Source organism: Heptranchias perlo, chromosome 31 (genome assembly GCF_035084215.1).
Source record: "Heptranchias perlo isolate sHepPer1 chromosome 31, sHepPer1.hap1, whole genome shotgun sequence".
NCBI classification, from domain to species: domain Eukaryota; kingdom Metazoa; phylum Chordata; class Chondrichthyes; order Hexanchiformes; family Hexanchidae; genus Heptranchias; species Heptranchias perlo.
The window spans coordinates 13397212-13423850 of record NC_090355.1 but is presented as its reverse complement, the minus strand read 5'-3'; the positions used below and the strand labels follow the sequence as shown (position 1 = coordinate 13423850).

The following is a 26639-nucleotide window of genomic DNA, read 5'->3' as shown; positions in this document are numbered from 1 at the left end:
AGATAGCGAGTTAAAGGGGTCTGCATGGGGCAATTCACTGAGCACAAGTTAGCGGGAGCAGGTGCAAGTTGTAAGGGCAGCCAGGAAGTGGGACACCGGAAGGCAAGCTTGGATCCTAAGTCTGAAGAGGACAGAGGTGCAGACTTTAGGGGCCCAGTCTTTAAAAGAAAAATGCTTCCTGCATACCAGCAATTGCTAAATAAATTGGACTGCCTGCCAGTCAGCTACTGCAACATGTCGGAGATTGCAGAAGAAGAGTCCGTGGGGTTCTGAAGCATGGTACCGAGACTCTGCAATCAACCATGGAGCATATAGTCAGATCAGTGGATGCTGCAGCTGGGCCATCCTTGCAGGAGTTTGTGGCACGAGTAGTAGCATCCCTTAAGGATGCTCGTACTGGGGCTATGCAGGTTCTGGGCTCCAGCATCTCCTCCGTTTTGGATAAGCTGAGAGGCCGAACGGATAGCGGCTTCAATCAGATCATGGATGTCCTTCAGTCTACTTTCAAACAGATCAGTGGGATTACTGAACCACAGCCCGAAAGCAGGGGCAGTCAGGCAAGGAGAGTGGAAGCCTCATGGCCCCCTCAACCAATGTTTGCCCTCGTGTCAGATAAACAACCAGGCCAGACTGCCACAAGAGCTGCCGAGTTTCCGCAAGCCCCAGCTTCTAAAGGTGACTGACCACAAGCATGTGAAGAGCTGATATCTGAGCCACAGCAGCCTCGTGCCTCCCATGTAAAGCAACTGGGGGAGCACCTCGAAGGAGCACTAGAGTAGATAAGAGATCCCTTAAGATAGGCACTATGGGCCTACATCTGCATGATAATTAGGGTATAGACATTTATGTAAGCCAGTAACATGATAAACCTGTATTAGTGGCTGGTGACTCTGCAATGTTGGTCTTTGGGCAGGTATAGTTTATTGGAGAGTGGAAGGACTGGGACAAATGTTGGACATGACTGTAAATGCAGGGACCAGGCATTGTTCATCTGAAGTGATCTTCAATGAGTTGTTGCCAAAGAGCTCTGGCTGTAGGCAGATGTTGGTGTTGGAGTCTCCTGCATCTTTGCCATCCTCTGTGTCATCAGTGCCCTCTCCCGCATCTTGCTCAAGGTCCTCGTTCAAAAATAGCTCCTTGCATTGTCCCCGTTGCAGAACAAACTTATGCAGCATATTGCAAACCACTATCATAAGGGACAATCCCTTTGGTTTGCATTGGAGGAAGCCACCAGATTTTTCTAGGCAGTGGAGTCAATGTTTGAGGACTACGATGGTCTGCATTATGGCCTCCCACCTTGCACCCTCTGTAAACTTGAGCTCATCGAAAACTCTGCTGCCCCGTATCCTAACTTTCACCAAGTCCCGTTCTCCCATCATCCCTGTGCTCGCTGACTTACATTGGCTCCCGGTCCCGCAGCGTTCTGATTTTAAAATTCTCATCCTCTTTTTCAAATCCCTCCATGGCCTCACCCCTCCATATTTCTGTTACCTCCTCCAGCTCTACAACCCTCCGAGAGCTCTGCGCTCCTCCAATTCTGGGCTCTTGTGTATCCCCGATTTTAATCGCTCCACCATGGGCGGCCGTGCCTTCAGCTGCCTAAGCTCTAGAATTCGCTCCCTAAACCTCTCCGCCACTCTACCCCTTATTCCTTCTTTGAGACGCTCCTTAAAACCTACGTCTTTGATCCAGCTTTTGGTCACCTGTCTTAATATCTCCTTATGTGGCTCAGTGTCAAATTTTGTTTTGTTAACGCTCCTGTGAAGTGTCTTGGGACATTTTACTACATTAAAGTGCTATAAAAATGCAAGTTGTTGTTGTTCCATGTATTACAATCTGATTGATGTTGCTGATCTCCCCTCTTGCAGCCTGAAAGGAGCTGGAGACAAAGAAGTTCAGAGCTGTAGTGACTTTAATGAAGCAGGCAGTGCAGTGCCAGCTGTGCCAGTGGGTTGTAGTTCTTGTTGCAGGAGGTGACAAAACACCTGTGAGAGCATCCCGAGAGAAGCACAGCCTTATGCACTGCTCCTCAGAGAGATGCAGGTATGTTGTCCTGGACCTATAAACCCTGTTATTTGAGTAAGGATTTCTGTGAGCACACCTTCAATCTAGTCTCTGTGCAGCTGTAGCTGTGTTTGTTCCTTCCTTCTGCTGCTGCTGCTCCTCGTCCTTCAGCCAGAGTGGAATTGCCAGAAGGATCCCCATATAGAAAAATGTACCTTGGCAGAAGCCCCTTAAGATTTTAGAAGTTTGTACAGCCACTACAAGCATTTTAAAATCATCTTAAGTAGTCACATATCACTATAAACTACCAACAAAATATTTCCCAAACCTTTGTAGTGTTTTAAATGAGATCAGGCGAGTATCCCTTTAAGTAGTGATGTAATGGTTGTCATCTAACCTGTACCACCCATTGTTTGTGGGCGTGTTGAGCAGTCACAGCGCCGATTAATATGAAAATGACATTAGGGGCCCTGACAATTGACCCCTATTTGAATATTTTAATGAGGCCCCCATTGTTTCTGGTTGGAGTGCTGAGTAAATGGGGCAGTAGCGAAACAAAATTTGCTCTCATAGTTCTACAATCTATCAGCTCACCAGTCACTCTTAAATACACTATTTCCTTAGTTAGAGAAATATCCTTCCTTAAGCCCACTCCAATTAGAACTTCTTTCCCGTAAGCCACCTCAGTGTTTTTGCCCTTTCCAAGTCTCTTGTCTGGAGTTTTCCTCCAACAAGGCTGCTGCCTCCCTTCCCAAGGATCCGTGGATGTCTAAAGTACCATTTCTCTCCCAGGAGACTCTGGGGTTGTTGCTTCCCCCTGAGGTGGTGTTGGTTGTTGTTTCTGTCCCAGAAGAGGCCTGGGTTGCTTTGCTTGACTCTCAGAGGAGGCTTGTATTGCTGCTTTTCTGCCAGAGGAGGCCTGGTTGCTCTTTCCCTCCCAGATGTCATTCTTTACACCGTAAATAAAAACCGAGCAATTGAAAAGTTATTATTCCTTATAAAAACGCCTGCAAACTTAGTAAAAATAAAATACATTCTACTTCCTTTCTCAAAAAGGCCAATTTCTTTGACCCCAAACTAAACTATTTCAAGACCCTTTATTTCTTCATGTAATAAATCATTTTGCTTTGAGAATCGTTAAGCCTTATAAGCTAAAGGCATGGTAACTTTTCATCTACTGAAGAATCAATATTGTTTAAACCACAGGTCATGAGCATTAGAACTATTACAGTGCACGTTCTTTTTAAGAGGCTATACAAAAGATTATGGGGCAGCATGAATTAAGTACTCATCCACAGTAGCTTTGAAATTCAATACAACACATTTCAAGGCAGTTCCCTGCTTTCTCATATATGTTTTATCTACCACTCTTTAAGGGCATCTCTTTGAAGATAAATCTAGTTTATTACTCAAATGCCTTCAAAAGATGGAAATGAAATGATCAAAACCAGTTAGAATGCCTTCTGTGGCATATTTCTTGTGGTGCAGACAGTTCTCAGTCAGTTATTAATAATTACAACATTCTACTGTAAACTAGATTGCCACGTTTAACAGTATTGGGAACCAAACTGAAGTTGACTGAACTGCACCACTTCAGCTTTTCACAGAGGAGGGGAAGGGAGGATATTGATAAGGGGGAAACATTTTTTTAAATTACACAAGCAGGCATGAATGAGAACAGACTATGGGCAGAAAGACGCTCAGAATCTAAGGCCAGTGTTAGAGGTTTCACTATAGGTTTGTATTAGGCAATTGTATAGCTCATAATGTTCCACATTATAACGTGCTCCAGCAGAGCCTCCAGATTCCTGTCTCACGATACCATTGACATACTCAGTTATTGAATTACTGAGCTGACACGTATACTGTGTTTCCTCTATGCAGAAAGTGACAAGATATTCCCATGAGGTCCCTTTACACACCAGCTTCTTGTCAGTCTTCTGATTCAAAACTGACCTTAAAACCAGCAGTGCGGGGTAGTGACGATTTTCATTTGGATTTTCAACATGAATCTAAAATGTGGGTGCAGTTTGGATCTTCCAAATGTAAGTATGAACTTTGTGAGTTTAATTTCGAAATTGTGAACTGGGTCAGCAACCTGAATTCATCTGATTAAATAGTTATGGACAACAAAATCATTTAAATTGGATTTTTCCCCAATTCAGGTTCGGAAATTACTGCAGTGCTCATTGTTATCCAGGGGCTGCGAATCTTCACTGAGCTCAGTTCATTTACATTGCGAGCATTGCTCTAAGATAAATAGAGCTTTTGGACAACATTTGTAGCTCTGTCACCATATACGTGACATGACGCCCATATAAGTTATTCGATAAAGAGAAGGTTGTATCCAGTTTTATCCTGTCCCACTACAGCGTACTGTCACAATCACATAATGAAAGAAAGGGAAGAACTTGCATTTATATAGCGCCTTTCATGACCTCAGGATGTCCCAAAACACTTTACAGCAAATGAAGTACTTTAGAAGTGTAGTCACTGTTGTAATGTAAGAAACACGGCAGCCAATTTGTGCACAGCAAGGTCCCACAAACAGCAATGTGATAATGACCTGATCATCTGTTTTGGTGATGTTGGTTGAGAGTTTCTTTAAATGTCAAATTCTACAAAATAAAGTAGATTTTAAGGATACACACAGTTCAATGTAAATATCACAATTTCAAATCAGTACAATTCAAACCAAAACACTATAGATCGTACACAAAGCAATCTCATTATTATAATTCAAACACAGTATTTCTTATGACTAGTATTGTACACCATGACAACGGGGAGAACGCCCTTGCTTTTTTAAAAAATAGTGCCATAGGATCTTTTACGTCCACCTGAGAGGGCAGACGGGGCCTCGGTTTAACGTCTCATCCGAAAGACGGCACCTCTGTTAGTGCAGCACCCCCTCAGTACTGCACTGGAGTGTCAGTTAGAAAAGCTCAGCATCCTGGAAATACGAAGATAAATAAAAAATAAAATATCGTCATGAATTGTATCTACATAATTGAAGAACATTATTGACTACAAAAATCAGGAGGGAGGGAGCCCAGTGATAACTGTGAGGTCGCACCTATATGCAAATTGCAGACTGTACTGGAGCAGGTTCAAATCTCTAGGTTCTGTGCAAAATAAGGTTTGACCAGAAAGCTTAAGGAACTCACTGAAGAAAATGTAGTATATAAGGGCTGGGAATTTCCTCATAGCTGCCGCACCTTCACCACCGTAACTTCGTCGGAGCAGCAAAGGAAACCTTGTTTACGCCTGTAAATAGGGTTACCAGCACATTTCCGGCAAAGTTAAGACAGCGGAGCTGGAGCAAACTCCGAGGATTTTGCCTGACAAGATCAGACAGGGTCCCAAGAAAACAGTATGTTGTAAGTGTAATCGAAGAAAATATGAACCATTGCTCAGTATCGTACCACTGCCATACAGAACAGGCAGGTCCCAGGTTCGATCCCTGGGTCACACGGAGTTAGCTGATCTCAGCTGGAGGCGCTACAACTGTCCTCACCGCTAATGGGCACGCAAGAGGCAAAACCGGCACAGAATCCCAACCCCTGATCGCTATCTGGTGACCTCTGGTGGGAAATCTGCATCCGTTTGTGCCAGGTGACAGCAGGAGTGGGCTTCACTGTCATGCACCCTGCAGTTGAATAAGCTGTCAACACAATCTCTAGATCCACACATGAAAAATAGCCACTCCGATGAGGTATCAGAAGGTTGCTGGCACCCATGGAACCATACCACAGTATGGGTCAGTGCCTTCAGGAGAAAAGGGAACAGCGTTGGGAAAATGGAAGTCAATACATCATCAAATCTGCACAAAGTAAATCCAAGATAAAGGACAAGATATAGGTATACCATACCTTAACTACCAAACCCCTTAAAATCAAACACATTTGTTTGGTATTGTTCGGGCTTCCTTATTTTTAATTAGAAAATAGTGGTGTAGCAAAGCAGTTGTCTCACTCAAAACAATTCTTTATATATCCCTGATGTGCCTTTACATCAGACAAAACAGTATTAAACTGCTGAGAGTCACCTCTGAACTCCCACACCTGCCCCTTCTCTGAAGTGCCCACCTGTGACATATTAGCGTAGGAGCAAAAGTAAATCCAAGCGTGTGTCATTTTTTAAAAATACATTTCTTTAACATTTGTTAATGAACAATTTCATCTGATGGAGGGAGTTTAATCTTTGAACTTGTGGAATTAACAATTTGCTACCAAATACAAAGTCTGATTTCCCAACTGATTCTTTTATTGGTTTAAGTCAAGTGATTGGAATTGTTTCCTGTAATCACCACAACTGAGAAGGATTAAATATATAATAATATAGAAACAAGTGCTTGGAAGGGGCATATTTGTAATTATCTTGCATTTTATTTCACTTCAAATTTAGAGCCCAATAAAGCAAATTCTTCACAGCCAACGCAATAGTCGCATTGTTAGAAATCTGTGTTGGCATATCTGGAAAGTATTTGTGGGATTGCTTGTTTCTATGGTAACACATGCTTATATCAGTTGTCAGGAAGCAGACTGTCTGCCATTTTAAGTTACCTTAATAATGGGGACCATTTACAAGTGAAATAAAAACCAGATTCAGGTCAAATGGATCCAAAAGGGTAACTGAAATCAAATGCAATCACTTTAAACAAATAAAATCATATGTGCTTAGGCTGCCTCTTCAATATCTGATAATCAAGCATCATAAAAGTGTTCCCGACTGGCAAGCTCTTAAATTCCACCTCACCTAAACCACAAGTGTGTGCCAGTGTGTTTTTTATCCTGACAATATCCGAAAGTCGCACTGTCCCGACTGCTGGCTGACAATTGCTGTTGTAGTGGCCTCATGTACAATTGTTGCCATGGACACTGAAATTAGGCTGTGGGATTATTAGCATGCGAATGCTTGCCGCATTGTTCTGGAATTCATCTCTCCATTATTTTATCTGAGGTGTTAACCTATTGAAAATAAATGGAGGAATTTCAGACGAATGTGCTAAGTGATCGTGTGCTGGTGGCCCATGGTGTGGTCTCAGGGCCATAGCGTTTTTGTGACACAATGATGGGTTTCAATGTGTATTGTGCCATCGTGCTGCAGCGTTTCTTCCCCATCGGTAGAAGTTTTTTCCCTCTGATTTCCTCCTCCCAATGTGTCATCTCTTTTTTCTCACCTCCCCGGAATGAACTTAAAGAAAGAAATACTTGCATTTATATAGCGCCTTTCATGGCCTCAGGATGTTCCAAAGCGCTTTATAGCCAATGAAGTACTTTCGAAGTGTAGTCAGTGTTGTAATGTAGGGAATGCAGCAGCCAAATTTGCGCACATCAAGGTCCCACAAACAGCAATGAAATAAATAACCAGATCATCTGTTTTAGTGAAGGTGGTTGAGGGATAAATATTGGTCAGGACACCGGGGAGAACTCCTCTGCTCTTCTTCATATAGTGCTGTAGGATCTTTTATGTTCACCTGAGAGGGCAGACAGGGTACACCCTCAGTACTGCAATGGAGTACCAGCCTAGATTACGTGCTCAAGTCTCTGGAGTGAGACTTTGAACCCACAATGTTCTGACTCAGTGGCGAGAATGCTATCAACTGAGCCAAGATAGCACAAACTGGCTGTCTCATACCTCACCCAGTTGGTGATTCTTCGTATATGATCCTTGACACCGAGTTGTGGATGGCTACTTGGTCTTGGGGAGCATCACACGTCGGCCTGATTCTGTCCTCACGCCATGTCCACATTTGGATGCTTTCCAGTACAGGTGACTGAATGGCAATTTGGACTGTCTACCTTGGCTGACTTTTGTCCTCCCTTTGCCTGAGTTGCTGAGCTGAATTGTAGCAGTCCTGTTGCTGCCATCTCAGTTGAGATCAACTAACTCTGCACAAACCTGGGATGTGTCTGTGTCTGTGTCTCAGTTCCGCTCCAAACAATCCATTTACTCACTATGCCACTGGGCAAGCACCAATATTTTTCACAAAGACAGTGGCTCCTTCAAATCGTATAAAGAGAGACTGGTACAGCACGAAGGAATGGAAAAAAAATTATAAAGTAAGCCACTCGATTAGATTTCTTTTTCCCAATTCCCATCTAGAAATTTTATTCAGAATTTGCAGCCATGCAATCCTGTATTAGTGGCGCTTGATCTCACACTTAAAGAAAGTAACCTCTTAGACGTGGCACATTGAGAAATAAATCTATCTGATGAAGCTGTTAACCACCCATGGAGGCTAAGCATCATTCCCAACAGTTATCTGATAAGCAGGATTTAAGTTGTTCAATGCTTACCTGCTGATTGGGCCCCAAAGGAAAAGAAAGTAGCCAAAGTGTATAGATGTCTACCTAAAAGCAAATGGCAAAAGCTCATTGTTAGATTTACAGTTCACTGAGCTGTGAGTAAAGGCTGTCATTTAGACTATATCACATCTGAAGCAGTCTGAATTGATCACATTTTTATAATTCTGTCCACATGGTCCAGTAAGAAAAGCACTTTGTTATCAGAATTTGAAAGAGTTACTGTTGCTTTCACTGGTCAGAAATAATGCGTACCATAATGTACTGAAACATCAATAAATGAACTGAGAGTCTGCTCGTGCGACTGTGGATTAGATCAGTCCAACTTCGAGCTGAAGCTGTCTGAATCAATAAAGTCAATTTTGATTTAGGTGCAAGCTATCTTACTTTCAGCATCCTCTGCTTATGGGTATCCATACTTGTAAAGATTTGTGTTTAGACTTGCTGCCTCTCTTAAAGAGAAAGCTCACTTTTCTGTCCTAACTTTAATCTTAATTATCTTGGTGAAAAGTTTTCTTCCACTACTCAATTCTGTTCAACTATTGCAACCAGCAACAGGGTTTATCCCTGCCAGGTCTATTTGATCCTCTACACTCAACACCTATAGGAATCTGGTCTTGCGGAATTCCTCCTCAAGAGATGTACCTTTGAACTTACTTCTGTCCTATAACATGTAAAATGAAACCAACATGGACCTCCAGAGACAAATTAACTAAAACAGAAGTATTTTTAATTGGATTTAAGTAAAATAGCTCTCAAGAGAACCGGGACGCATATACGGTCAATTGAGGGTGACAACATTTTCTATCAGATCACCCAAAAGATCAATGGGAAAAGGGATGGATGTGACAGTAATAGCAAGGCTTTTTTTTCTGTTGTCCAGCTGAGTGGGACTGCGCTCGCCTGGTTTCATTCTTATCTATCCAGTCGTAGCCAGAGAATCATCTGCAGTGGCTTCTCTTCCTGCTCCCACTCCTGCACCATTACCTCTGGAGTCCCCCAAGGATCTATCCATGGCCCCCTCCTATTTCTCATCTACATGCTGCCCCTTGGTGACATCACCCAAAAACACATCAGGTTCCACATGTAAGCTGATGACACCCAGCTTTACCTCACCACCACTTCCCTCGACCCCTCCACTGGCTCTGATTTGTCACACTGCTTGCCTAACATCCTACTGGATGAGCAAAAATTTCCTCCAACTAAATATTGAGAAAACCAAAGCCATTGTCTTCGGTCCCCGCCATAAACCACATTCCCTAGCCATTGGCTCCATCCCTCTCCCTGGCTGAACCAGACTGTTCGCGACCTTGGCATCCTATCTGAACCCGAAATGAGCTTCCAACCATACATCCGCCCCATCACCAAGACAGCCTATCTCCTTAACATCGCCCGTCTCCACCCTTGCCTTGGCTTATCTGGTGCTAAAGCCCTCATCCATGGCTATGTTAAATCTAGGCTGGACTATTCCAATGCTCTCCTGGCTGGCCTCCCATCTTTCACCCTCCATAAACTTGAGCTCATCCAAACCTCTGCTGCTCATACTCTAACTCGCACCAAGTCCCATTCACCCATCAACCCTGTGCTCGCTGATCTACATTGGCTCCCGGTCTGGGAAGGCATGATTTTAAAATTCTCATCCTTGTTTTCAAGTCCCTTCACGGCCTCACCCCTCCCTATCTCTGTAACCTCCTCCAGCCTTACAACCTTCAGAGAATTCTGCTCTCCTCCAATTCTTGCCTCTTGCATATCCCTGATTTTAATCGCTCCAACATTGGCGGCCGTGCCTTCAGCTGCCTAGGCCATAACCACTGGAATTCCCTCTCTGAACCTCTGCCCCTCTCTACCTCTCTTTCCTCCTTTAAGTCGCTCCTTAATATCTATCTCTTCCTGTCCTAATATCTCCTTATGTGGCTTGGTGTCAAATTTTATAATCACTCCTGCAAAGCACCTTGGGATGTTTTACTACGTTAAAGTTGCTATATAAATGCAAATTGTTGTTGTTGTCAGGGAGAGATCAAAGACTGTAGAAGACCTTTGAGAGTCAGATTCCCAAGGTGTGGAGGAGGTGCTGAGTGGTTACCACCTGCTGACCCAAAGGATATTCACCATATCACTTAAGGAAATGGGGGGCTCTATTATGCCAGTTGTTGGCTCACAGATTTACCAGTTTCTTGCAGTCTGCGAATGTTCCTATGGGCTGGACAGGGGCCTGTGTGGTACCTCCATTTAAAAAGAGAGCAAGTCATGACCTGGGAATTATAGGCCAGTTAGTTTCACTTCAGTTATAGGAAAGTTTTTAGAAGGAATTATTAGAGATGTGCTGTATGATCACTTGGAATAAGCAGTGGTTATTAGGGAATCCCAACGGAGTTTTTGGAAATGGAGGTCCTGTCTCACCAATTTGGTCCAATTTTTTGAAGAGGTCGTAAAGTTGGTTGATAATGGTTGCCTGGTAGATATTATGTATCTGGGTTTCCAAAAAGCCTTCAATAAAATGCCACACCAAAAGCTGTTAAATAAAGGATTGGTGGTCAAATTGTAAGCTGGATTGCAAATTGGTTATTTTCACATAGGCAAAGGGTGATTTATTAATGATAACGGTTCTGAATGGGGTTTGATCACTAGTGGAGTCCCTAAGGATCCACGTTAGGACCATTATTCTTCACCATCTTTGTCAATGGGCCAGAATTTGCCATCAAAATAACGGCAAGGCTAATGGCGCTCACCGTTATTTATGGGTAAATGGTACAGCAACTTCAGGCGAAGAGCAGATGTTAAATGTGAATATCCAAAAGTAGATTTCCAAGTTGTGCCGTGTTTAGCTTTGCAAAAATGGCCTTTAGCCTCTACATTTTGTTTTAGGAGCTTGTTGTACTTGCCCATTAATTTTCCATTAAACTCATCAGAGAAAGTTAAATCTTGTCATCTCAAGCGTAAGTACCCCTTTTAATGACATGATAAGTGTTGACTGCCAATTAATCTCTCTGGCACAGAGTGCTTGAATGCAGCTTCTATATCTTGGGAGACACATATAGAACCTTTCTCACACTTTTGGACCAGATACAAGAAAAAGATTAGCTTTGTGCCCCTCTCTCTCTATCAAATCCTTCTACTCTTTCCCCTCTCTCTGTATTTTATTGATGCTGCTATGGAAAGTGCTCCTCTGAACTTTCCCATTTTATAACCTTCTAAGCCACAAATATGATATCGTCCACACTCTTCCTTTTCCCTGTTGTGTTGAAGGAAGGCTCAGAACACATTCCCCTTCTCTACATCCTTCTTTCCCAGAACCTAGAAGGACTAGGGCAGCAGGTGCTTGGGAACACCATCATCTCAAAGTTCCCCTCCAAGTCACCCATCATCCTGACTTGGACATATATCGTCAGTACTACATAGTCGCTGGATCAAAATCTTGGAACTCCCCAGTGAACAGCATTGTGAGTACCTGCACCACCTGGACTGCAGCGGTTCAAGAAGATGGTTCACCACCACCTTCTCAAGGGCAATTAGGGATTGGCAATAAATTTCTAACCATGCCCACATCCCAAGAATGAATTGAAAAATTCTTTCCCTCCGCCATCAATTTAAAACCGAAACCTCACATCACTTAATCACTACTTCCTGATTTACCTCATCTTTTCTTTTACTATTTGTAACCTTGGTAACATCCCACACGAGGATCCTTCACTTCCCACCTTGGCTTCTCCCTCTCTCCATATATAAAAACAAAATCAGTTTCATTTGGTATTGAAACTGAAATGAAAAAACTCTTGAATAGCTGCTTATTAGTGACTGCCTTATTTCAGTGCGAACTCTTTCAGATGTCTTAATGTTGTTATTTTTCAAAAAATCAAATAACGCTGCTCTTTGGCCCCTTCAAGAATGCACACTCATACAAACAACTCATTTTATTAATAAGTGGAATAAAAAAACAATGATTAAAATAACTGCCTCATGACTGAATGATTAATGTGCTCAATAAGTCTCAGGGCATGTGTAGGAGTCAGATACACTGATTTTACTAATTGAAAAAAATCTACTCGGGATTATTTCTATAAGATCGTGTACAAAATGATTGATCAAATCCTTGTATTTGACGTTCTCCACTAGAGGACAGCGTTTGCGGCAGTAGCAATCTGATCAGTTTGTTAACAGCACCAAGCACCGCTTTGCAAGGAAAAAAGAGACAAGTTTGCTCCAAGAATCCACAGAAAGTTAACAAGCAAAGACCAAGACAGGTCTGAGTGCTGAACAGCAGCGAGACATAGCGGTGGGATGGTGTTTGGAGGGGAGAGATTATAGTCAGCGTTATCAGTGGACATGATACTATGCTTAACACATTTTGGTGACATTTCACTGTTTTAACACTTCCTTTAAGATGATGAACGGAGGGATGACATCCGACCACATTAGACATTCATCCGCGATTATTGCCAGCAGTGCGACTTTTGAGAGCTAATATTAATTTTCAGAAAACGGGTAGTAACGGATCAGCCCCCTCCCCTTATACACCCCGTCCGATTGTTCTTTCCTGCCGTTTTCCATCATGAAAATCAACCCTTCGGTATCCAGTTTAGAAATTTCCAGCCAGTCAACTCGAAAAGTTGGAATATTCTATCTGAAACCAAATGTGGGGCAGTCATTAAGAAACTCCCAAATCTCATTTTCTGGAAACACTGTCCAGTTGTTGTGGGAGGCGCCTGAGGTATTTCCAGGAGACTGAGCTGGAGGCATGGATATTCATTTCTACAGAGGAGGAATTTGGCTTTGGGTTTGTAAATTAGAGGGTGCGTGTGTGTGACAAAGTGAAGCATTTTTTGTCTATGATTGGTGATGGTATTGGCTTTTTTCTTATCGTAGGTAAACATGGGATTAAAAACCATAGGTAAACATGGGATTAAAAACCATAGGTAAACATGGGATTAAAAGCCAGGTTCACTCAGAAATTGACCCACCTTGCATCAGAATATAGATGTTAAGTCTGTTCAGGGTAACACATTATTCAATACAATTACAAGCATCATGTGGGTCTTGTCTACATATATGTTTAACATCATTTTTGTTTGAGACACATAGTTGAATTTTCTTTGCCCCAGTCAATTTTTTAAAAGTATTTCTGACCCTATCTTCAATTGAGCAGTCCATTTGAGGCCATCAGAGAAATAGATAGGTCAAAAAGACTCTGTGCATATATATTTTTAATATTCTCGGCAATATTGGCAAGTCTGCATTTATTGCCCATCCCTAGGTGTCCTGAAAAGGTGGTAGTGAGCCTTCACTTTGAACTGCTGTAGTCAATGTGGTGATGGTAGTCACACAATGGTGGAAAGTTAGAGAATTACAGAATTTTCACCGAGCAAAGTGGAAGGAATATGTCCAAGTCAAGACAGTTTGTAACTTTGTGCAGAATTTAGAGCTAATGGCGTTCACATGACAATGCTGTTCTTGTCCTTTTTGGTGCTAGAGGTCGTGGGGCAGGGAAGTGCTGTTATTGTAAGCTTGGTGAGTTGCTGCAATGCAGCCTGTATATAATACAAATTGCAGCTATAGTGCGCCAGTCGTTGAGGGGAGGGATAGCGACTTTAGCGCCAAAGGTGCTGATCAAGCAAACTGCTTTGTCCTGGATGGTGTTGAGCTTTTTGGAGTGTTACATACGAACATACGAATTAATAGGAGGAGCAGGCCATTCGGGCCCTCGAGCCTGCTCTGCCATTTGATAAGATAATGGCTGATCTGATTGTGTCCTCAACCCTACTTTCCCGTTAACCATTTTTAAAAATTCGCTCATGGGGTGCGGGCATCGCTGGTGAGGTTAGCATTTGTTGCCCATCCCTAATTGCCCTTGAGGAGGTGGTGGTGAGCCGCCTTCTTGAACTACTGCAGTCTGTGTGGTGAAGGTTCTCCCACAGTGCTGTTAGGTAGCGAGTTCCAGGATTTTGACCCAGCGACGATGAAGGAAATAGCGATATATTTCTAAGTCGGGAATGGCGTGTGACTTGGAGGGGAATGTATAGGTGGTGTTGTTGCCATGTGCCTGCTGCCCTTGTCCTTCTAGGTGGTAGAGGTCGCGGGTTTGGGAGGTGCTGTCGAAGAAGCCTTGGCGAGTTGCTGTAGTGCATCTTGTGGATGGTACACAGCAGCCACAGTGTGCCGGTGGTGAAGGGACTGAATGTTTAAGGTGGTGGATGGGGTGCCAATCAAGCGGGCTGCTTTGTCCTGGATGGTGTCGAGCTTCTTGAGTGTTGTTGGAGCTGCACTCATCCAGGCAAGTGGAGAGTATTCCATCGCACTCCTGACTTGTGCCTTGTAGATGGTGGAAAAGCTTTGGGGAGTCAGGAGGTGAGTCACTCGCCGCAGAATACCCAGCCTCTGAGCTGCTCTTGTAGCCACAGTATTTATATGGCTGGTCCTTTGACTCCCTTGTTAATCAGGAATCTATTTAACTCAGCCTTAAAAATACTCAATAACCCTGCCTCCACTGCTTTCTGGGGATGGGAGTTCCACAGACTCATGACTCTCTGAAAGAAAAAATTTCTCCTTATCTCCATCTTAAATGGGAGACCCCTTATTTTTAAACTGTGGTCCCTAGTTCTAGTCTCTCCCACAAGGGGAATTTAAAGTTTTCTTGTGGGCTTGACTTATCTCATAAACTGTCATAGCAACTTTGTAGTGACACCGCCACCATAGGTACAGGAGGTGTCCTGTACTGCTTCTCAAAGTTCTATGGTGCAATACTGAAAAAGCTTTAAAGAACATTAACATGAATTATAAGTGAGTTTACCATTAAAAAAATTATTACTGTCAAAAAGTCTTGCTTGTAAAACATTACTTTGATCCTCATATGAACATACGGACTGTGAAAAGCCTATTTGTGTGCTTCTTGTAATAGACTGACTATTTTTTTTATTCGTTCATGGGATGTGTGCGTCACTGGCAAGGCCAGCTTTTATTGCCCATCCATAATTGCCCTTGAGAAGGTGGTGGTGAGCCGCCTTCTTGAATCGCTACAGTCCATGTGGTGATGGTTCTCCCACAGTGCTGTTAAGTAGGGAGTTCCAGGATTTTGACCCAGCGACGATGAAGGAACAGCAATATATTTCCAAGTCGGGATGGTGGGTGACTTGGAGGGGAACGTGCAGGTGGTGTTGTTCCCATGTGCCTGCTGCTCTTGTCCTTCTAGATGGTAGAGGTCGCGGGTTTGGGAGGTGCTGTCGAATAAACCTTGGCGAGTTGCTGCAGTGCATCCTGTGGATGGTACACACTGCAGCCACTGTGCGCCGGTGGTGAAGGGAGTGAATGTTTAGGGTGGTGGATGGGGTGCCAATCAAGCAGGCTGCTTTGTCCTGGATGGTGTCGAGCTTCTTGAGTGTTGTTGGAGCTGCACTTATCCAGGCAAGTGGAGAGTATTCCATCACACTCCTAACTTGTGCCTTGTAGATGGTGGAAAGGCTTTGGCAGTCAGGGGATGAGTCACTCGTTGCAGAATACCCAGCCTCTGAGCTGCTCTTGTAGCCACAGTAATTATGTTGCTGGTCCAGTTAAGTTTCTGGTCAGTGATGACCCCCCAGGATGTTGATGGTGGGGGATTCGGCAATAGTAATGCCGTTGAATGTCAAGGGGAGGTGGCTAGATTCTCTCTTGGAGATGGTCATTGCCTGGCACTTGTCTGGCGTGAATATTACTTGCCACTTATCAGCCCAAGCCTGCATGTTGTCCAGGACTTGCTGCATGTGGGCACGGACTGCTTCATTATCTGAGGGGTTGCGAATGGAACTGAACACTGCAATCATCAGCCTTGGGGTTATGATACTCTAAGGTTTGACATTTTCAGTTGTGGAGTCCTCGAGAGATGTGACATTACAGGTGCACACTAGATGCAATTATATGGATAGACAGAGGGGAAAATAGAACACAGGAAAAAAGAAATACAGGACTAACAAAAGTAAAGTACTTTAAACGTTTTTTGTGGAGTTTATTATAGTTGTACATGATTAATAATACAGTAATAAAGCTATTGTTGACATCAGAGTAGCTTTATTGCTGTAATATTAATTTTTGTTTCAGTGTCATCGTTCGTGAACTTTAAAACATGGTCTGTCCAGAGACATTATAATTTCTTGCTTGGAGCTTTCAGCAGTTTAAAAGTTAAAGATTAATACTGGCAAAAGTATACAATAATTGAGGCGTTCATGCACAATTTATAATAATGCTTATTTTAGTGGTTTAAATGTTTTTAGCAAAAGTAAATTATAACAAACTTTAGATTATGATATTGGACTGACATCTAACATAATCAGCATTGGCATAATAAATCTATTTACATAATCAAGAAGTATGACTACAGTTAGAATGTCATAGTTAAATGAGATATCACCATGACAAACAGCTGCACTATGCTCTGAATGACAAACTCATTTTGCATTTGTATAAGGGTGATTAGGGGTATAATCACACATGTTGGTTTAAGTATATGACCTAATTTGATATTGCAATCTATGACACTGATCATAAGTGTCAACCCTAACATTCCACAAGCTCTGATCACGATATTTTCAACTGAAAATACCACTCACAAAAATATATCAGAGTAAATATCGAGCATATATAAAATGTTTCATGAATGAAGTTTGTAAATTTTAAGAAAGTAGTTTTCCTCCCAGGATTCTTTGCATCTGGTGGCGCCATTTTCAAAATCTCATCTTTTGGCAGGCATTGATATCAATAATATGTTTCACCTCTGCTCGACCTTTAATTTGTTTCTCTACTTCTTCTCTAAACCCTCACGAAAAATTGCCATTTCCTTCCTTCCTTTCCCTCCTCCATCTTATGATGTCTCCTAGTGTTTTCACAGCTGTTATAAAAGCAATCCAAAAAAGGTGTCATTCATTTTATCTACTGAGACTTCACATTTACATCTTTAACTTTCAGGAGGGGCAGAACAAAGTGGAGACCTGTATCTCCAACCCATTGACCTTCTTCTAGCAGTCACCTCTGACCTTCACTGAACATTACTAACAAAAAAGGGCAAATGTTGGCAGATATTAATGTGCACACAGTATTCAAAATTATCATGCTCAATATCTGAGGCTAGGCTCACAGGCTAACAGTGAGTGCACTTATCTGTATTCCTCCAGGAAAAAACAAGTGATTCGACCATTTTATACACATCGTTGACACTCCATTATTAGCTTATAACCCACAATCATTTTATTGCTTAGTTTTACAATCACTGTTTTCTGGCCATTATTCACGGCCCTCAATTTCCTCAGATTTTCTGCCTCTGCGCCGTTGTAACTTCATCAGAAGTGAGATGGAAACCCCATGAAGGTGATGCGGACACGGATCACATCATTTGTCAGCAACTGGCTTTTGTTTTAATATGTTCCTCATGATTGTTAATGTTACAGAGAGGGTTGATAGCAGAACAGCTTATTTATTTAGTTTCAATACTGCGTTTTCTAACCCTCTCCCTGCACCCTTTAAAGACATATTTTATTCCACAATTGGAAGCAGTTCTGCAATGTGTTAAGGCTAGAGGTGCTTACACTGCAGAAGAGGATTGAGAGCATCAGCAGCAATATTGAGGCAACTGCACTGAAGCAAAGACCATGTAGCTGCAGTTGTTCCAAAGGTTGGATTGCGATTTTAAGATGCAGACGATGGACACTTCCTGTTGTCGGGGGAAACCTGCTCATCCAGCCCGGTGACCAGAAGAAAATGGCACTATGCAGCATCCAGCGGTTCTTTGCCACCCGCAACACTAGCAGAAACCGCCACTTAAGGCAGATGCCCATGCTGCTGCCCGCATGAGGTCCACCTTGTTTATACTGCAATACTGCATCTGTACAGGTGAGTCTGCCTCTGATGGTAGGGCTGTAATATAAACGCAGCACGAGCCTATTGGGCTTTGTCGGTTTAGCTGACATCTATACAGTAGGATATTTGCAGGAGGGTATTATAACGATATCCGTGATATTATTACTAGAATCATAGAAATTTACAGCGCAGAAGGAGGCCATTCGGCCCATCATGTTTGTGCCGGCCGAAAAAGAGCCATCCAGCCTAATCCCACTTTCCAGCTCTTGGTCCATAGCCTTGTAAGTTGCAACACTTCAAGTGCACATCCAAGTACTTTTTAAATGTGATGAGGGTTTCTACCTCTACCACCCTTTCAGGCAGTGAGTTCCAGACCCCCTACCACCCTCTGGGTGAAAAAAATTCTCCTCAACTCCTCTCTAATCCTTCTACCAATTACTTTAAATTTATAAACCCCTGGGTTTTGAACTCTCTGCTAAGGGAAACAGATCCTTCCTATCCACTCTATCTAGTTATTGAACATTTACAGAGAAATAACTTGCTTTCCACCCGAGGAAAATTCCCCGCCAGTATAGATTTACACACGTTGGACTTTATTGGATTTATCTGGTAGGGGATCCCTCCCAAAATGATTTGAAAGCTTTCTGCATAAAACAATTAGTTCCAGTGATCATTTCACCTCGGTTTGTGTTGTGATAAATTTATTACTAACCAGGTTATGTTTTCTTATTTTTCACAATTAGTTTGATAGAAAAGTTTGAAAACCACTGACATAATCTGTGGGGTGGAGGATGGGGTTGGTGGTTGGGAGGGTACAAGCTACACACATTACCACACGTTGGGAACTTGCACCCTGGACAATCCCATCAAATATTGACAGTACAGCCAGATCCCTGGGAGTATATTTTCTGAAAAATAGTATCAGGTGCTCAAAGGAAAACATTACAGAAAACATGTCTTATTGGTATATAGCATCAGAAATAATTTACCAGTGAAGAACTTGCATTCATATCATGCCTTTCATGACCTCAGGACATCTCAAAGTGCTTCACAGTCAATTAAATACTTTTGAAGTCTAGTCACTGTTGTAATGTAGGCAAATGCAACAGCCAATTTGCACACAGCAAGGTCCCACAAACAGCAATGAGATAAATCACCAAATCGTCTGTTTTTAGAGATGTTGGTTGAGAGATAAATATTGGCCAGGACACCGAAGAGAACTCCCCTGCTCTTCTTCACATAGTGCTATGGGATCCTTTATGTCCACCGGAGAGGGCAGACGGGGTCTCGGTTTAACGTCTAATCTGAAAGACAACACTCCTGAAACATCAGCCTAGATTATGCGCTGAAGTCTCTGAAGTGGGACTTCCACCCACAACTCACTAATTCAAAGATGAGAGGGCTACCATTGAGCCTGAGTCAATAAATACAAACAAAATACAGAGGTGTGACAGACATCTAGCTATGATCAATAATGTATTCAATAAATTATTAAAGACATGCAGAAATTTATTCAATACATTATTAAAGATGAGGAGAATTTTTTTTAACTCATCGAATTGTTATGATCTGGAATGCACTGCCTGAAAGGGTGGTGGAAGCAGATTCAATAATAACTTTCAAAAGGGAAGTGGATATACACTTAAAAAGGAAACATTTGCAGGGCTACTGAGAAAGAACAGGGGAGTGGGACTAATTGGATAGCTCAAGAGTTCAAAGGCACAATGGGCCAAATGGCCTCCTTCTGTACTGTATGCTTCTATATAATTTTGAATTGAGCAGCTATTCATTTTTTTTGACTAATTCAGTCACTTGACTAAATAAAATGGACAACATGTAGAAAGCCTGGAATATCATTTGTCTTTTCCTATTTTGTTGACCAGCTTCAAACTAGCTGACAAAAGACATTGATATCATATTAAAAATGATTTTGCTAGTTACAACATTTTTATATTACAAATACAAACTAATTCCTTAGAGCAATGTAGCGATGGCAGATCAGAGTGTTAGCGCTGGCTGCACATTGCTCTCTGACAAGGAAAATATAGCTTTGTGCATGGGCACAATTATGCATAATGTCCAAAAGCTGGTTACATTTTAACGATGGGACAGCCAGCTTACATTAAAAAGGCAAAAACTGAACTTTAAAAAGGTAAAGCATAGTAAAGTTGAGATGTTAAACGGAGGCTCTGTCTGCTTTTTCAGGAGGGTGTAAAAGACCCCATGGCACTCTTTAGGAGAAGAGCAGGAGAGTACTCCCTAGTATCCTGGTCAATATTTATTCATCAACCAACATCACTAAAACAGATGATCTGGTCATTATCACATTGCTGTTTGTGGGACCTTGCTGTATGCAATTTGGCTGCCGCATTTCCTACATTACAACAGTGACTACACTTCAAAAGTACTTCATTGGCTGTAAAGCACTTTGGAACATCCTAAGGTCATGAAATATAAATGCAAGTCTTTCTTCTATTAAAATAGGTGGGTTAACTTCTTGTGAAATTAGTGCAGAAGTTTTATTAGTGCCAATGCATTAATGGATGCACTAGAAATACAGCACAGGGGAATTAAAGCCTCTGAGCAGTAATCCTACCATTGTGGCCTTTCAACCTAAGTTGTACTTTCCCTATAAAACAAGTTGGACTTGTATTCTATGTTATCAGCGAAGACATTCATGGCATTAAATACAAAAAGTAATCTTCTACTCTTCCTAGTTGAAGATGAAAACTGCTTACATAAAATCCAAATACAACTAATTTGGCACTAAATTGCGAGAATAAGACAAGGCCTGTACAAAGCTGAGGTACCAAATTGTTAGATGACCATAGACACATTTCATGCAAGTCTAAAAAGAAAGCATACAAAACATTACTAATTCTTTCTGGAACATCCTTCACTTTCAGAGCCTAATGGTAGTTCTGTGTTAATAACATAAACAGTCCTTCCTTCAGTGTCTACACAGCATGTCAAAGACATTCATGCAATGAACTGGGGAACTCAAAGGTCTTTCACAAAGGGCATTTGTTAAAAGGATGTTGAGGAAATGAAAATGTATTTTTTTCGCATTATGCAAAATCTGGCAAAAGGAAATCTATTTTCCACTTACAAATCAGCCAGTATTTTTTTTGCTCTCGAACAGTAAGGCATGTCTCATATATCATGATACCATTGTCAATTATTTCAACACCAGATGTAGAATGATCTCAATATTATTGTTAAATTTCTGCAATGTTCATTTTCACAGGTTCCATCGCACAGTTTTGCAAAACTAAAGTGTGATGATTGTATGATAGGTGACCAGATGGTTGTTTCAGAAATGCCCAAGAAACAAGGCACACTTAGAATCTGTAAAGAACACAAGAAATAGGAGCAGGAGTAGGCCATAAGGCCCCTCGTGTCTGCTCCGCCATTCAATATCATGGCTGATCTTCTACCTCAACTCCACTTTTCCGCCCGATTCCCATATCCCTTGATTCCCTTAGTGTCAAAAGTCTGTCAATCTCAGTCTTGAATTATGTACGACTGAGTATCCACAACCTTATGAGGTAGAGAATTCCAAAGACTTGCAACCCTCTGAGTGAAGAAATTGTTCCTTATTTTGGTCCTAAATGGCTGACCCCTTATCTTGAGACTATGACCCCTAGTTATAAACTCTCCAGCCAGGGGAAACAAGCTCTCAGCATTTACCCTGTCAAGCCCTCTAAGAATTTTATACGTTTCAATGAGATCACTTCTCTTTCTTCTAAACTCCAGAGAATATGGGCCTACTCTACTCAATCTCTCCTCAAAGGACAACCCTGTCATCCAAGAATCAAACGAGTGAAACATTGTTATACCCCCCCTAAGGCAAGTCTATCCTTCCTTCGGTAAGGAGACCAAAACCGTACACAGTACTCCAGGTATGGCCGCACCGGAGCGCTATATAATTGCAGTAAGACCTCCTTACTCTTATATCCCCTTTTAGATCACCTTGCAATAAAGGCTAATATACCATTTGCCTTCCTAATTGCTTGCTGTATCTGCATGTTAACTTTCTGTTATTCATGTACAAGGATACCCAAATCCCTCTGAATAACAACATTTCTTAGTGTCTCACCTTTTAAAAAATGTTCTGCTTTTCTATTCTTCCTAGCAAAGTGGATAATTTCACATTTCCCCACATTATCTGCCACCTTCTTGCCCAATTACTTAACCTGTCTGTATCCCTTTGCACCTTTTTGCGTCCTCCTCACAGCTTACTTTCTCACCTAGCTTTGTATGGTCAGCAAACTTGGATACATTACACTCGGTCCCCTCATCTAAGTCATTGATATATATTGTAAGTAACTGAGGCCCAAGCACTGATCCTCGTGGCACCCCACTAGTTACAACCTGCCAACCCGAAAATGACCCGATTATTCCCACTCTCTGTTTTCTGTCCGTTAACCAATACTCAACCCATGCTAATACATTACCCCCAATACCATGAGCCCTAACCCTGAATTGTGGCGCCTTATCGAATGCCTTTTGAAAATCCAAATATACTACCTCCACTGGTTCCCCCTTATCTACCTTGCAAGTTATGCCCTCAAAAAACTCTAATAGATTTGTCAAACATGATTTCCCTTTCATACAACTATGTTGACTCTACCTAAGCATATTATGATTTTCTAAATGCCCTGTTACTACATCCTTAATAATAGATTCTAGCATTTTCCCTGCAATTGGTGTCAGGCTAACTGGCCTATAGTTCCCTGTTTTCTCTCTTCCTCCTTTCTTGAATCGAGGGGTTACATTTACTACCTTCCAATCCACGGGGATGGTTCGAGAATCTAGGGAATTCTAAGTAAACATGCAGAGGCAACTGTGTCTTCTTTTCTAAGGGAAAATGGGAGAGAAAGATCCCATCCCCTTGACCAGCTCAATAACATCCATTGTCAAAGGATATCTAAAGCATGGCAGGAAGTTTAAAGAGCTCCCTGATGGCATCATGGGTAAATGTACCAGCATGTACTCAGTGTGCTAATGAGATATACAGAGAGGCAGGTCACAGGTTTGAACCCATTCTGTACTAAATTAAGCTGCTTTCAGCATATGTAGCAATACGAGAGCTGTGATTGCCCTCTCAACAGCCTGAGTTAGGGAGAGTGGATATAATCAGCCAGAGTTCCTCTTCCTGTTGTATACCCTCCTGGAAAGCACACTCTCCTGGTTGCTGGGTGAGGCAGGATTGAGGTCAGCTACAATGTCCACTCAGAGCCCAATAAGTTGCCAACCCTCATTATTTAGGTTCAAACACAAAGACCAGTCATTTGAACAAGTTACCAGAGGACTGTCAGCGCCCGTGAAACTGTGCCACTGCATAATTCAATGCCCTCCAGAGGGAAGGGGGAGAAAATAAACATTTATTGATGTAACTATCAGCAATCAATGTATTTTCTTATCGATTATAAACAACAACAACTTGCAATTATAGAGCACCTCTAATGTAGTAAGATGTTTCAAGGCACTTCACAGGAGCGTTATCAGACAAAAGTTGACACCAAGCCACATGGATATTAGGACAGGTGGCAAAAAGCTTGGTCAAATAGGTATGTTTTAAGGAGAGACTTAAAGGAGGAGAGAGAAGTAGAGTGGAGAGATTTAGGGAGGGAATTCCAGAGCTTAGGGCAAAGGCAGCTGAAGGCATGGCTGCCAATGGTAGCCATACATACACAATAGGCCCATCTGTCTAACTTAGTAATGTTTTATAACAAAGCAGATACTAAGAGTTAGTTCTGAATAGATGTTAAAACTCTGAAGTCCATTTGAATTTGTCCAGTGTTAATTTTGGCCCATTTGGAATGTTTTGGATGTGCTTACTCTTGTATTGCACATGCACATTAAAACATTATGACTGCTCCACACGTGTCAGCTTGGATCGGTTGGTAGAACTTTGGGTCAGAGGTTTATGAGTTAAAGTCCCATATCTGAATTTGTGCTCATAAACTATGCTAAAACTTCAATGTAGTCCTGAGGGTGAAATATTAAACCAAGGATCTGCTTGCCTGCTGTGGTTCTTCAGGGGATGTCAAAGGTCCCACGGCACTAGTCAAAAACTGGCAGGGAGTTCTCCTGACCCCCAACATTTCTCTCTCATCAAATACAGATTTATTGGTTGTATATCCCATTGCTCTCTGTGAAATATTGCTGGCCTAACATTACTGCCATCTTTGCCAACACTACACTTCAAAAGTTATTTTTTAAACATATTTTTATTCATTCTCAGGATTTGGGCATCGCTGACAAAGCCTATCTCTAGTTTCTCTGAGATGTTGGTGGTGGGCCTTCTATCTTTGATACAGCTCAGTGGCTTGCTAGGCTAGTTCAGAGGGCAATTAAGAGTCAACCATGTTGGCATGTGATGGAGTCACATATAAGCTAGACCAGGTAAGGATGGTAGGATGACAGTAGTGAATCAGTTGGGTTTTATGACAACCCAACAGCGTCACTGTCACTTTTACTGATACCAGGTTTTGTTTATTTCCAGACATTTTTTTAAAACTGAATTCAAATTCTCCAACGGCCATATTGAGATTTGAACTCACATTCTCTGCATTATTGGTCCAGGCCGTTGGATTACTTGTACAGTAACATAACTACGATAGTACTATGCTCCTACTACTTGAGATGTTCTGTTGTGATGGGGCGCTTTATAAATACAAATATTATTATTACCCCTGAAGAACTTGTGCTTCTCTGTTTTCAGTAGGGACACGAGCTGTCAGCTTCAATAATAGTTGTGTCTTATAATTTATTTTATTATTTTCTTCCTTTTCCCCCTTCTGCAGTGTTCCTCTGCCAGGTGTCTTCCCCAACTACGAGTATGGAATGGAGATGCCTGCTCCCGGGCCTCTCACAATGATGCTCTTCATGGAGAGGTAGAGAAAAAGAAATAACTTGCATTTATACAGCGCCTTCGTGACTTCAGGACGTTGCAAAGCACTTCACAGTGCTTCAAAATGTACTTTTGAAGCATGGTCACTATTGTAATGTAGGGAAACGTGGCAGCTAATTTGCGTGCAACAAGGTCCCTCAAACAACAATGAGATAAATGACCAGATGACCTGTTTTAGTGATGTTATAGGTCAGAACACTGGGAGAACTCCCTTGCTTTTCTTCGAATAGTGCTGTGGGATCTTTCATGTCTGCCAGAGGGACCTCGGTTTACCGTCTCATTCAAAAGATAGCACATCCGACAGTGCAGCACTCCCTGAAGTGTCAACCTAGATTGTGTGCTCAAGTCTCTAGAGTGTGGCTTGAACGTAATAGATAGTACATGTAAACAATGAGATAATTGGACTCCGATATTCCCGTCTTCTGTCTGGGGAAGTGCTTCAATTTTATTTGGCATTGCCTGGTGGTGAAATAGGTTAGATCAGCAAATTACTGAATAGGAAAATATGGAAGTGAATTTTGGAGTTTCAGTACACCACAATGTTGGTCCCTGAGAAAATGATTTTGTTAGTGGGAATGAAGCCAATCACAATGCAGCTACAATGATGACCCTTAGTACTTCTCAAATGATTAATAAGACATTTGACTGGTGTTAATTTCATTAATATTGGCTATGCAGCTGTGAACTGCACAATATTTGTGGATAATGACCAATGAAAATTCAAAATAGCCAGATTTGGTCACGAGGCCTGCATATATAGGTAACCATGTAATAGCAATGTACAAAACAGAGCGATTAGGTTCAAGAGAAAACATAATTATGTTTCTGGAGAAAGAGAGGGATGAAGATTATGGGCCCGATATTAGGAGGGCAGTGGGTTCGCAGCGGGGGGTCGACTGGGCGTGTGGGTAACTCGGGGTGCTCCGCACGGAATCGCAGGCTAATTGGAGCCACTTACCTGTGCTTCCGGGTTTCCCGCTGGAAAGCTGCGCAGCGGGCGGACTGCACATGCGCAGCATAGACTGTCAGCTGGAGGATCCCTATTTAAATGGGCAGTCCTCCACTGACTGATGCTGCAAGAAACAGGAAAAATTACACCATGGAGCAGTCCAGGGGGAAGGCTACTCCCAGGTTTAATGATGCCTCACTCCAGGTATTATTGGATGGGGTGAGGAGGAGGGTGAGGACAGAGATCCTCCCCCCCGGCGGGCGGGAGGAAGCGGCCTGCCTCTGCCACCAAGAAGGCCTGGCTCGAGGTGGCAGAGGAGGTCACCTGCACCACCAACATATCGCGCACCTGCATACAGTGCAGGAGGCGCTTCAATGACCTAAGTAGGTCAGCCGAAGTGAGTACACTTACTCATTCCCCTACACTCTGTCTGCCACATCACTGCCCCCACCCCACATCTCCTTCTGCACTGCCAACACTGCACTCCTCACACCCACTTAAAGCTTATCCTCATCTTACCTGCACTTACTCACCTCGCCAGTACTCATCCCACCACTACCACTCAACCCAATCCTCATACAATCTCATGGCTCAATTGCATACACACCCTCTCATGTATCTCTTTCACGGTCTGCTTCAC

At 42.3% G+C, this 26639-nt stretch overlaps 1 protein-coding gene across 7 annotated transcripts in view; it reads right to left on the bottom strand.

Moving 5' to 3' along the window:
- tncb (tenascin Cb) overlaps nt 1–26639 on the bottom strand; it is a 252703-nt gene that overhangs the window by 215038 nt on the left and 11026 nt on the right. For all 7 annotated transcript variants that reach the window (XM_067969589.1, XM_067969582.1, XM_067969585.1 and 4 more), the window contains exon 2: nt 8307–8360. The gene's annotated coding sequence lies outside the window, so the exon portion shown is untranslated. The remainder of the gene's footprint in view (nt 1–8306; nt 8361–26639) is intronic.